Here is a 13923-nt window from a genome sequence, read left to right on the forward strand (position 1 = left end):
TGCTATCTGGGGATGCTCCCAGGAATTAAATTGCATTCATCATTTCATTTCATGTTATTTTATGTGTTCATACTTGTTTGTTGGTGTTGTCTCGTTAGTTGCACTTTAATTACATGGCACTTTTCTGTTAAAATTCCAATGTTTTTGGTCATTCAGTCATTTTGTAATCCGACAGCTCTGCGGGTGGAGGGGTGTTGGGCGAGAGTGAGCGTGTGTGTGGAATGAATTAGACTGCAAAGAGGGAGAGGAGCAGATGGGCATGGCAAATGTAAACAAAGTTATTGTGAATGAGGAAAATAATACAATGGGCTAAAACTAACACAACGAAGAATTCTCCCCTATAGTGAGCAACATGAAAATGCCTTTAAATAAAATTCTCTTTTTGAGAATTAATTTCATTTTTAAATATATATATATAGGGTTTATATCTAATCTCTTCAAAAAGTAAGAAAAATAAGAGTGGGAAAATGGTTGGCTCCTAATATCTTTTTATGTTTTACTAGCCAAAAAAAAGTTTCAAATAAAGTTTAAAAGGAAATGTGATAGTTAATTTATGATAGTTAATTTAATTAAAAAAAAATGTTGTTTACCAATTTAAGCTGAAAAGTAATGTTTCAGAATTATAGAAATGGAGCTCCAAATGAAAGAAAGTGGCATTGTAAAATTTAATGTGAAAATACTAAGCCAATTTCTACTTTTTATTTTGAAAGTCAGGATGGCCGAGTGGTCTAAGGCGCCAGACTTAAGGAATAAATTCTTCACAAGTATGTTGGGGCTTCTGGTCTCCAAGTGGAGGCGTGGTTTCAAATCCCACTCCTGACAGGTATTATAAATTTAGTATACTTGATCTGCCAATAGGTAATTTTTCTGTGATATGAGTGCCCCGTTAATAAAAGTCTTTCAAAACTTTTGGGATTCAGCATTATACATTAGCACAGCTGTGACAAGTTTTAGTGGTTAAGAGAACGGACTTGAAATCCACTGGGATTCTCTTCGCATATTAAAATCCTGCCGACACTGTGTGTGATCCATTATCTGTCAATTTTATGTTTTCGCACATTATCAGCTTTCAAATAAACAAGAAAGGACAAATGATTCTGTGAGTAATTGTTGATGATTGTTGCCACTTTTATAGCAGTCATTCAACAATCATACTTTTGACACTATTAAAACTCGATGATAGACACCGGTGACAAGTTTTGTGGCCAAGAGGTTAAACGATTGACTTGAAATGCACTAGAGTTTCCCCTCACTGGTGCAAATCCCGTCAATTAGAATTAGAATATCACCTCTAACATCCATCGAATATTGTCATCGTGACTGTGCTACGGGTTATTTTCATGAGTGCCTCTTCAACAGGTTCAACGTTAACACGATCACTGATTCATCACATATCCTCAGCGGGATTTGAACCTGCAAATCAAAATCCTTAAATATTTTAGTTTACCATCCAAAGCTCTTGGCCACAAATTGCCTGATGTCCAACATAGGATCTTTATGGTACACCAGTATAGCTGAAAAGGCTCTCTTGTCACTGAAATATGACCAGTAGCAGGGTCAAAAATCCGCTGTTTGAAGGATGTATCGGATCGCCTTGGGATTAAAATTGGAAATCTGATAATGTGCCAAAAAAATGAACTTAATTGTTAATGAATCACGTATTGTTGAACCTGCAAAGGGAAGCCACAATGGATTTTTACTTCATTGCCTTAACCACTGCCACAACAACCTAATAACGCACTTAAATATCCAACATTGATTTTTTTTATATTGCGACAGAACTGATAAATGGGTACCGTGTTTTCCGCACTATAAGGCGCACCTAAAAGCCTTTATTTTTTTCAAAAGCTGACCATGCGCCTTATAATACAGTCTGCCTTATATTTGATCAATATTAAGTCACAAAGTCTTGCAACTAAAGCGAAGTCGTCCGCGGTGTATGCTGGGATTTATATACCGGCGTTTAATTTCCTAACCAATGTGTCAATCATCATTTGAATCAGTCACTATTGGCTAAAGTTATTCTGAGGTAAAGGGGGCGGATCCTTTTGATCATTTACAGGCTCGCCTAGGCTAAAAGGGCGAAACAAAGCCTGCAATTGGCCAAAAAAGATGAATGTGAATCACACGTTGGGTTGCACTACGGCATAGAGAAAACATTTTTTACTATTCTGTATGTGTAAATATTTTACTCTCCTGGATTTACTACACTCACGGTTGTAAGAAGACCATTTTCCCCCGAAGGCGAAGTAGTCTGTGGTGTATGCTGGGATTTATATACCGGCGTTTCATTTCCTAACCAATGTGTCAATCATCATTTGAATCAGTCACTATTGGCTAAAGTTATTCGGAGGTAAAGGGGGCGGATCCTTTTGATCATTTACAGGCTCGCATAGGCTAAAGGGGCGAAACAAAGCCTGCAATTGGCCGAAAAAGATGAATGTGAATCACACGTTGGGTTGCACTACGGCATAGAGAAACTATATTTACTATTCTGTATTTGTAAATATTTTACTCTCCTGGATTTACTACACTCACGGTTGTAAGAAGACCATAGTTACGTATCATTAATGAACGTGAAGGCTGCAAGAGAACTTAGGTGAGCTATGCGGATTTATATTTTCCCGGTATCTTGTTTTAGAACGGATCTTGATGTTTCTGTGATTAGTCTATTTTTTAACTAAATTCAATTCAAAGCGTTTATTGTCATATGCACAGTAAAGAACCCCGTTTCCCTGCACAATAAATTCTTACTTTGCTGTCCACACAGTTGCCAGCAAAAAATAAAATGGAAACTAAGAAATGTTTGTTTGGTGACATCGTACGGACATGGCATTCGCACGTGTCTACGAAACGTATTTACTTCTTTGCAAGCTTTCGGAATGTTAAGGTGGTAATAAGTTTGACTGAACCATCTGACTGTTTTGTCGACGTTCCCATTGTAGCGCCTTATAATCCAGTGCGCCTTATGTATGGAAAATATAGGACCAAAAATTATTTTTGGGAGGTGCGCCCTATATCCCGGTGCGCCTTATAGTGCGGAAAATACGGTACTCTTTTCACAGGAAGATGACCACTGTAAGAGTCAAGAATCCCAAGTTAACAAGAGTGGGATTTTAAACCACATCTCTGTTCAAAGACCAGAAGCTCCAAACAAGGACACATTTCTTAAGACTGGCGGCCTGGACCATTCAGCAACAAGCGATCAAAATCAAACACATTGGCAATGAAGGTACAAACATGCAAAGAGTTATAAAAATGCTAGCAAAATAAGGCTGTTTTTTTTTTGCAAATAAGTGCACTGAGTCGCTTAGCTTACAAAAAGCACGAGAAACAAGAGGATGGGACATTTCAAAGATGTAAATGGTTTAAGCATTCAGGAGACAAAGCAGTAAGACATTCTACTATTATGACTCAGACATGTTGAAAGTGAGTCATATTTCCCCTTCCCTTCTCTCTTGACTGTTTCTTAGCTGTTCTCCAAAGGATTGAAGGGCAATAACACATTCATCCAAATGGTTCCTGCGCCCTTTCACACCTCTCTGCTTCTATCGCTCCAAGCAGGCACTCAAATGACTGTAAAAAGTCCATTAAGGCCTATCTTAATGAAGAGGGACAGGAGACAATTGCACCTCAACTATGGGTGGAGTAGACAAGGAGTCCAGCCAGGCCGTTCGTCCCCTAAGGGACCAAACGTAACGTTTGGACCGAACGGAGGACGTTGTAATGAATGGAAAGGCACGACTGCCGGTGCTATCAAGACGGCAATCTCCTATTAACTGGGGTCCTGCTGGGATTACAATAATAGACCTACGCCTTGCTTCATGTTTTTGACATGTCATCCACGGACTATAAAATCTATTGTTCATTCTCGAGGACAGCGAAACAGAAAAGCCAGAGCTCCTTGAAGATCCTGATGCAGTTTTATTGACCTCTACTCAAGATGGAAGGTTGTTCTCACTGATGACGAGGCTGTCAGGAAGACTAAGGTCTAAAGCAGGGGTGTCAAACTCATTTTAACTCGGGGGCCACACGATAGAACAAAAATTCTGTTGGGGGCCGGACTAGTAGATTAAAGAGAAGGGAAGAGAAAAGAAAGAAAGAGAGAGAATGAGAAAGACAAAAAGAAAGAGAAAAAGATAGAGAAAGAGAGGAAGAAAGAAGAGAAAGAAAGAAAGAAAGAAAGAAGGGAAAGAAAGAAAGAAGAAAATGAAAGAAGAGAAAGAAAGAAAAGAAAGAAAGAAGAGAAATAAAAAGGAGAACGAAAGAAGATAAAGAAGAGAAAGAAAAGAAAAAAAGAGAAAGAAAAGAGAGAAGAGAAAGAAAGAAGCGAAAGAAGAGAAAGAAAAGAAAAAACAAAGAGAAAGAAAGAAGAGAAAGAAAGTAGAGAAAGAAAGAAGAGAGATAAGAGAAAGAGAGAAAGAAAGAAGAGAAAGAAAGAGAAAGAAGAGAAAGAAGAGAAGAGAAAGAAAGAAAGAAAAGAATGAAAGAAGAGAAAGAAAGAAAAGAAAGAAAGAAGAGAAAGAAAAAGGAGAAAGAAAGAAGATAAACAAAAGAAAAAAGAGAAAGAAAAGAAAGAAGAGAAAGAAAGAAGTGAAAGAAGAGAAAGAAAAGAAAAAACAAAGAGAAAGAAAGAAGATAAAGAAAGAAGAGAAAGAGAGAAAGAAAGAAGAGAAAGAAAGAGAAAGAAGAGAAAGAAGAGAAAGAAAAGAAGAGAAAGAAAGAAGAAAAAGAAAGAAAAGAAAGAAAAAAAAAGAAAGAAAAGAAAGAAAAGAAAGAAAAGAAAGAAAAGAAAGAAAGGAAAGAAAAGAAAGAAGAGAAAGAAAAGAAAGAAGAGAAAGAAAGAAGAGAAAGGAAGAGAGAGAGAAATAAATACAAGTACAGTGCCTTTGTGAGAGGCACCTGGCTTTGTCAACATCATGTTGACATATTTCAACCTGCAGCTTGTTTTTCTCTTGCGCTTCTCTGAGTCTTGTCTCGCGGGCCGGATTCAATCCCTTAGCGGGCCTGATCTGGCCCGCGGGCCGCCTCTTTGACACCTGTGGTCTAAAGCATCAGCTTGACGATTTAGATGTGAGCGAATGTGTAATCTTCAAGGCTTCTCTAAAGTTATTTGCCGGAGGTAAAAACATGGATTTCTTGATAAAAAATTAAGTAAATGTTCGGTTAACCAAATTTAAGTTGATTTAGATAGATACTTTATTCATCCCCGTAGGGAAATTGACACTTTCAGCAGTATCCTTGTGTTGATTATTAACAGATTAACAGGATGGCTTTGGGGTGCTGTGTTGTAGTTTAGCAACAGCGGAGTGGATGACGTCACACGCTAGGCCAAAAGTTTGACGTCCCTGCAGCAGATGGAAATCTTTGTGCCCAGGGTTACACCACCTCGGGTTCACGTAGATAGCGAGTCCGCCTCTTCTCCGCTTCCCGCAGGCTTTTGTGTCTCTGTCTGCCCTAACAGCGCTGAGGCCGGTAGCTCCAAGTGAGCGTCCGGGATGCTAAACGTGAGCAGCGTTTCCGTAAAACACAGCAAACTGCAATGCCTGTACGCTTTGATGCCTGTTCGTCGGTCTGAATTGGTAGAAAGTTCACATTTCCCATGATTACTGACGGTACCGAAGGCTTATATCGCTGCTAGCCGCTTAGCCTTCACCTTAGCTCCGGCTCTGCAGCCGGCCCCCTCATCACGCCGGCACGAGAATTCTTCTGTTTACTCTGTTTACTGTTGAAATGGAGGCTGTGAGTAAAATCAAATGCAGGATTCAATCGTAACAACGGACTGGTAAGAAGGTAGGATTTGGGGAATTTTCCAATGCCTTTTTTTGTGGTCATATTGTCGTTTTTGCCCGGCCCTCTTTTTTATAAATGACTGTCAGCCATTTTGATAGGGCACTTGTGAATCTATTGCAGCTTTGCTCTGTTCTCACAAGCCCAGAATTGTCTGTTTTATTTGTTTTATTGAAACAAAAACATCAATGAAACCTCTTCACTCCAAAATGTATTATGACAATGTATGGAAATTGTAATACCGTAAATTCCGGACTATAAGCCGCTACTTTTTTCGCAAACTTTCAACCCTCCGGCTTATTCAGTGATGCGGCCAATTTATGTAATTTTTCTAACGGCCGCCAGCGGCGCTCGAGTACAAAAGGTAAGATTTAGACCGGTGTAATATATGCGCCGAGGAAGACTGCAACTTCTTGGCTTGTGCATAAATTAAATTAGCGTAAACATACCCTGTTCATGCAAAATACAAAAAGAAAGGCACATGACACAGCTTTCAAGCTAAAAGCAATCGAGCAGTCCGGACGGTTTACCGTGATTTTTACAAGTACGGTATGGTTTTTTTTACCAGACCCGTTTACTGTGTTGCGAGCGTGTTGCTAGCGTGTTGCTAGCGTGTTTTGGAATAAGGGAGCGTGGGACGACGTCTATATGACAAAGTTTCTTTCCAACACTGAGGAAGACGACTTTGATGGCTTCAGTTCTAAGGAAGAAGATGAGGACGGTTTACCGTGATTTTTACAAGTACGGTATGTTTTTTTTTACCAGACCCGTTTACTGTGTTGCGAGCGTGTTGCTTGCGTGTTGCTACCATTAACTGCCCTGTCACAGGCACCGTTTGGGATGAAAGTTATATTATTATTATTAAAGCTTTGAAAACTCTCTCGGTGTACCGTCTTTCTTTGTAAATATGTGTAACCCATGTATAATATGTATTTACAACTGTATATTTTTGTAATGTATTTATTTGTATTTATTTCAGACACTTATTCTGATATGTTTTGCATTGGCAAATGAAAAAGGAGGGGCGGAACAAAGGGGAGGTGACGGGAAGTTGGGTAAAGGTGAGGAACAGACAGACCTGTTTGTGGATGCGGCGGACAATAGTGGATATATATTTTTCCCACCCTTACCTTTGGAAATATACACTTTTTTCCTTGGATTACTTTCAACGGGACCCGGACTCTGCAGGTCTGCATCAAACCTTAAGTACGGGTATCATTTTCCGTTCATTTTGCCGGCTGTGATTTTTGGACTGTGTACTTTAATGAAGTAGGAACGGTGCATTCGCACTGATCGCTGCATGGCTCTGTGGCCGGGACCTTGACTCGGCCTCTTGGCTGAGAGCAAGTGTCTCGGCCCCTTGGCTTTGTAGCGTATTATGATTTGACCGATAACGGATAATGGATAATTGACAAAGTATATAGAACAATAAACCTTACAACCCCCCCATTTAGTTTTAATCGCGGGACTTAAAGTCGGGTTTGGGTTCGCATGCGGCTTATAAACAGGTGCGGCTTGTGTAAGTACAAAATCGGTTTTCCTCTTGAAATGTGGTGGGTGCGGCTTATAATCAGGTGTGCTGTATAGTCCAGAATTTACGGTAGTTGAGAATCTCTCTTTTAATAAACAGCATTCCACTCAGCTTCTTAAAAGTATTCAATGACGGCGATTTGTAGCATGTAAATATAGTAGACAAAAGTGTCTGGTCTAGATTCAGTCAACTATCCCATAGGAAGAAACAGTCCATACTGTGAAGAGGTGGGTGAGAACGAGAAGGTGAGGAAACTGGGATAAAATGGGAGGGTACGTCCAATCTTGCTTGTACGCTTGTGCCCAGCGTGGCAGCCCGCTGATTTCCCGTCTGCCTTGGCAATGCATTCTCCGTCATTTGGCGTTCTCGCAGGGAACGAACGCAACAATGGTTTTGGGGGGGGGGGGGGGCGGTGCTGCCGGCAGAGTCAAAGATGAGCTCCACCTCTCACTCCAAAGCTTCTGCTCTTCTGCCACGTTTTGACCTTTGAGGTTCATGCGTGAACGCAGGAGAGGCAAACAGTCTGTGAATGCATCTGCTGTATTCTAACGCTCACTGAGGCCATCATTTTAGGTGTTTAAGAACACCAACATGAGATAATAATAACGAGTTATTAACGATACATATAGCACAGTTAGGGCAGCACGGCGGCGCAGTGGTTAGCGCTTGTGCGGCACAGTTCATGTCATGGGAACCTGTTGTGGGTTCAAATCCAGCTCCAGACTTTCTGTGCGGAGTTGTATGTTCTCCCCGTGCTTGCGTGGGTTTCCTTCGGGCACTCCGGTTTCCTCCCACATTCCAAAAACATGCATTTCAGGTGAATTGGCCGGTCCAAATTGTCCCTTGGTGTGATTGAGCGAATGAGTTCTCTGTCCCCGTGTGCCCTGCGGTTGGCTGGCAACCAGTTCAGAGTGTCCCCTGCCCACTGCCCGAAGATGGCTGGGATGGGCTCCAGCCCCCCCGTGACCCTAATGAGGATAAGCGGTACGGCTAATGAGATGAGAATGAGATGAGATAGCACAGTTTGTTGAGACATTTAAGTTATTCAAAAATTGTAAATAGTAACAGTGGTCGTTCTTGCCATATGCTACATGCTAAATGTACATTATTTACTGGAACAAGTGCTAAACTTTGATTTGACAGAAACATTTCGAATGCTCCCACACTAGCAGACAAATGACAATTTTTAATACAATTTCCAAACATTTTTGGAAACAATAGAAAAAGCTGAAAGCAAAGAAAAAATTAAAAAATGCTTGTAGTACCTTTAAAGAGATTGTCAGTACAATTTGACGACGAGATGTCACTGTATTGTGTCGTGCAACTGAAAACGAGTGTGAAAAAGTACAAGGAAAATATAAAATATGTAGACTCAAAGAGCCTAAAACGCACCATTTTACTTTTGTTTTTTTTTCGCTTTTGGGGTTTTTGAGTACCCGTAGCAGCAAGATGGCAGACAATGATGTTGGTTCCCTTAAGGCTCATTTTATGTGGAATAAACTAATTTTGTTTTCAAAAATCGATGTGCATATTAAAGTCTATGTGTTTTGCTTATTATTAAAATACATGTTATTTTTAACCAAAGAAGCTAAATAATAGAAACTGGGCCCTATACAGTCAAATCAAACACAAAGTTTTACAGGATGCATTTGTGTGAATTTGTACTGTTGAGTGTGTGAAGAGAACCGACTCAACATTAATGCCAAATAGTATCAACTATTTGTGTATATTTTATTTTATATTCTTTACATGTTCACAATTTATCAATAAAAAATAAATACAATTTTAAATGTATATAACAGCGATAACAAGTCTTCAACTGCTTTGAGGTTTTCCAAACACAAGTTATACTCTGTGTATAAGTAGACATTGTAGACCTTGCTACTCAGTAAATATATTCTGCGATCCATTATCTCCGATCGCATGTCTGTGAGCAGCGGCTGGCAGTATACGTTTTGTCAAGTCTTGCCACTCCTTTTTGTTGGTCTGTCCACTAGAAAGTGAAATGTTTTTGTGCGGTCGTAATCCATTATCCCCAATTTAATCTTTTCCTAAAAAGAACAGCCCCCACAGGCGGCGATCCCTTATCCCTGGTCACCAATTGTGAGCGTGGGCTTGCTGATTTTTGCATATCACACAGGTTCTTGTCCCCATTGACTGCAATATATGAGGGATTACAGTATTATTTTCTGGATATTTGGTATTTATTTAATTGATGTTTCTTTGAGTGCTAAAGTGTGACATAGGCTATGATTATGAAGATTGTTACTTCATCGCTTCTTCAATTAACAGTCTAGATTTCATGACACTGTTATATTAGTAGTTAGTAATGCTAAAGGAAGGTTTAATATCAATACTATATCTAATTAATCTAGTGAAGTCACAATTATTTGTTCAGCCCTTAATCACAAAAACTCATGAAGGGCTGCATAGACCACCATTATGACACCCCCTAAACTGAAACCTACATGAGGGCAATGAAAGACAAAACAAAAACGATTTGAAAATATTGGATTTCGTATCAACATCAGGGATATTGGCGCCAGCATTTAGGGCCCGGTCACACAGCCTTTCACGGGCGTATCGAGGCTGAATCACAGCCAGAAATTTCTGCCTGTGAAGCAGACGCTGTTGGACGCTTTGAGATCGCCATACAGACGAGATACAGCCATGCTTTACACGCGGTCGGAAATTCACACGCGGTTGGCCGTGCGAAAAAGTTTTGCGCTGCTCAAAACTTTAGACCACGTGTAACCGCGGGCGGCACACGTGGTACACACGAGGTAATGACGCGGTACAGACACGGAACGACGTGCTACGGCCGCAGCCAGGGCGTGGTTACACGCGGGTAGGACGCGAAATTTTAGCCGGTAATCGTTGGTGGAGCACGGTCATAGCACGTTTGTTCTGCGCCTGTATCGCGGTGTTATCACGTGAATTAGCATGTGTAACGCGTGTGACGGTCAAACGCCTTTCTCCGCGTATATACAGCGCGATTTGCCGAGCACACGTCAGTTGTGCTCGAGACGTCAAGGGGTGAACATGGATCCCCGTCACCGTAGTGACCTCGTCTTAATCCATTTTTATTTCTTGACATTTCTTTTCATTTCATAACAAGATAATAAAATAAAAATGAAAAACTATTACAATAATAACATATTGGCTTCTTCGGTGCCATAGCTTGAAATCTTGATCTTCACGGGACTGTGTCTTGAGCGGTTATGATTTCTACAGCCCGGCTCAGCAGCTTTTATACCCGTGGTCCACACGCGGAAATGACGCGGAAATGATGCGATGAGGAAGCGGAACAGTCGCCGGCGTCTGTTTTGCGGGCATACCACGGATGAACAGCGGGTTGGCCTAATTTGCGGATTTTCCATCGTGGGCAACCACGCGCAAAAAAAAATCGCAAAATTTTACCCGCGATATAGACGCAAACAGCTGTGTGACCGGGCCCTTATATTCACACTGCTCTTTCCAACCTATGCTAAATTTAAGACCTGTTCCTCTCTGAAAATGCCGGTCTACTAGAGATCCCAAGAGCCAAGAAGAGAGCCGCAGGTTTGAGAGTGTTCTCCATCCGGGACCCCTTGCTATGGAATGCTCTGCCCTTTGAGATTCGATCTGCAACTTCAGTGGAACTGTTTAAATCTAGGCTTAAAACACACTTACATTCAATAGCTTATGAATGACCTATATTTTATGTTTACAATATATGTGTATTGTTTGTTATTGCAACATCTGTTGCAGCCTGGTCAACCTGGAAGGGGGATTTGAGTTTTTCCTTGCCCTCATGTAGGTTTTAGATGAGGGGAGGGTGTAATAATAGTCTGTAGTTTGCAATAATCTGTGATCTGTGCAGCCCTTTGAGAGTTCTTGTGATTAAGGGCTATACAAATAAACATGACTTTAATTACAATTTCAAGGAGTCGAATATTCTAAATGGTCAAATGTATTTCTTTAATATTTAACAGTCAGCAATTGACAAGTAGGACTTGAACATTTATAAAATCCCCTAAAATAAATAAATTAAAGCAATGTGGCAGCTCACTTGCCCGTGTTCAGTTCCAACTCAGTGATAGTGTGAACGCTTGACTGTCTCTACATGTCAATGACTGGCAACCAGTTCAGGGTGTCATCCACTTTTTTGTTCAAAGTCAGCCAAGATGGACACCGACTCCTTTGACCCTCAACGGGATACGTGGTCCAGAAATTGGACGGATGGATGCTTCTAAAGCACTTCCTCACTTTTGCAGCATTTTGGAGATTTGCACGTTTATGTGTGTGTGTATGCCCGTCCCTAAAGGGCATACTTGTTCCCCCTGACTAGCTGTGTAATCGATGATTAAAAGAAAAATGCTGAGATGCCCAGTCTGGACTCGACTCAGACAGCCGTTCACAAGAAACGTTAACTGAGTTAATGTCTTTATGTTCACCGTAATGAGCACAAGTGCACACACTTCATTTGTTTCTGCCAAATACTCAGAAGAGCTTTTCATTGTGTTTTTTTATGAAATAAAAGAGGACATAAGATATTTTGAAAAAGGATGTAATTAAGAAAAGGTGTTGCAGGGTTTTAGGAATTATATCGAACACAGCAAAAGAGAAATCTATCGTTCAGTATGGACTGAGAAAGAAGATCAAAAGGTCAACCCAAGTGTGAAGACCTTCTTCACTAGGAGTAATAGTACAGTTTTTAAAACACTCTGTTAGTCAATATTGATTTCAGTCAATGATAATTAGAAAACATGAAAATCAAATTACCAAGGTCTTTTATTGCCATTTAATTATACCACACACAGATGCTGCCACTGTCTTTAAACCAGGGGTCTTTAGAATGCAGCCAGCCTCCAAATTTACTCCGATTACCAGGACGATGCTAGAGAGCCTTTTGATGCGCTATTAATTTTACCTAAAAAACAATTTAAAGTCTGGGTAGGTGTTTTTGCCTGCAACGGGAACCCGGTTTGCAATGATGAGAATGCTAGTCTCTGACGACTGGACTACCAGTGATATAGATGACATATCAAAGGCATTAGGTTTTATCTCATGATCTGAAGTCACGGAACCAGAGACGAATGTTCATTTTGTTGTGTATTACATGTGTTACCATGACAATACAAGTTATTGTTAATTGACATGTATTGACAGTTATGCATTGTCATGTGCACAACAAAATGAACATTCATCTCTGGTACCATGACCACAAACAGTGTGATAATGTGATGAAATCTACCGCCGTTCTAGAGCTCTGACCTCTAAGACTGTGCATGGCACAACTAAAAGTTGATGTTCCATGGACTTTTAATTGTAAAGAACTCACAGAGTGTTATGTGTTTACCAGTAGTATTAATTTTATTAAAAGTGTTATTTTTTGTTTCCTGACATTTGTTCTGAAGAATCCAGAAGAGTTATTTTATTGTGTCCTTCTGTAAAACCATACATTTTTACATTTAGGCACTCCTACTCCTACTATTACAAACTGACCCCGGTCTCTAAACAGAGAAAGGACCCTCACAGGAAAATCTTCGACGACCCCTGCAATAAATGATTCTAAGACCATTACATTGATCGGTTCACAATGAATTTATATACTATTTTATATGTTGTTTTATTCCACTTATACTCAAAAATACTTGTCCTAAGTTTGACCTCAGCCTTGAGTGCAACTCTTCAGAAGGGTGTCGTGAAAGCCTTTTCTTCGGAATGTGTCTTTGGTTTCAGTCTGTGCAGATAACAATGACTTATCACCTTGCCTGAGGGGTAGGGCGATGACCTATCACCCTTCTCCCAAGCTTCAAAGGACTATTGGGAAATTTGCATCGACACGGCACGGACCAATCTGCCAGAGGCTTGGTCATGGGGCGTGAACATTTCATCAGCATGGGTGATAAGATGAGGAGACCCCGGAACCTCGTCATCTTCCTCTACACATGATCGTAATATTGGCCCCAAAAAAAAGACACAATTTGTTCAACTCTTTGATTAGGCTCAATGAATTGATATGTGGACTATACTCGTCGTTTGGCTGATTAAATTTCTCAGAATTTTGAATATGCTCCAACTGTATGGGTTAGACATCACACGTGAAGTGTTTTCGGAGTCAGATTTCAGTATAATAAATCTTAAAACCTTACAACATCTGGGCTTTCGGATTGCATCAACCGATTAATCGAGTCAGAATATTTTGTGTGTTTGCGGCAAGCGATTGTAATGCCGACAATCTCTCAAACAGAAATTTGTGTATAAATACAGGAAGTAGTTTTATGTATGTATTGATGCCACCGGTTCTCAGTTGTTTGACAATTTAGGGTTCAGGAATATGCATATTAAAATATTTTTCAAAATGATTTTAAATACACCCATTACAGTGCAATATCCCATACTTGTATTAGCTAACATCATGTGATGTATTTATATCAGAATATAATTAACACTATTATAATTTCTCAGATATTACATTTTGTTGCAGTGCAGTAAATGTAGGAAATAGCTATACTTTGATTTTATTAAAACATTTTAATTGTCAGACCTTTTTAATGTTTTTTCAAACGCTTCAATGGTAGTACACTGTGCTTCAAAATTTTCATTCATATTTTTCC

At 40.0% G+C, this 13923-nt stretch overlaps 1 non-coding gene across 1 annotated transcript; it reads left to right on the top strand.

Annotated features, from left to right (window-relative positions):
* The first annotated feature begins 709 nt into the window (after positions 1-709).
* Positions 710-822, top strand: trnal-uaa (transfer RNA leucine (anticodon UAA)). Its single transcript has 2 exons — positions 710-747; positions 777-822. It is a non-coding gene; the product is annotated as a tRNA-Leu (tRNA).
* The last annotated feature ends 13101 nt before the right edge of the window (positions 823-13923 follow it).

The sequence above is a fragment of the Urocampus carinirostris genome, chromosome 14, assembly GCF_059441175.1.
Source record: "Urocampus carinirostris isolate Australia breed hairy pipefish chromosome 14, RoL_Ucar_1.0, whole genome shotgun sequence".
NCBI lineage: Eukaryota > Metazoa > Chordata > Actinopteri > Syngnathiformes > Syngnathidae > Urocampus > Urocampus carinirostris.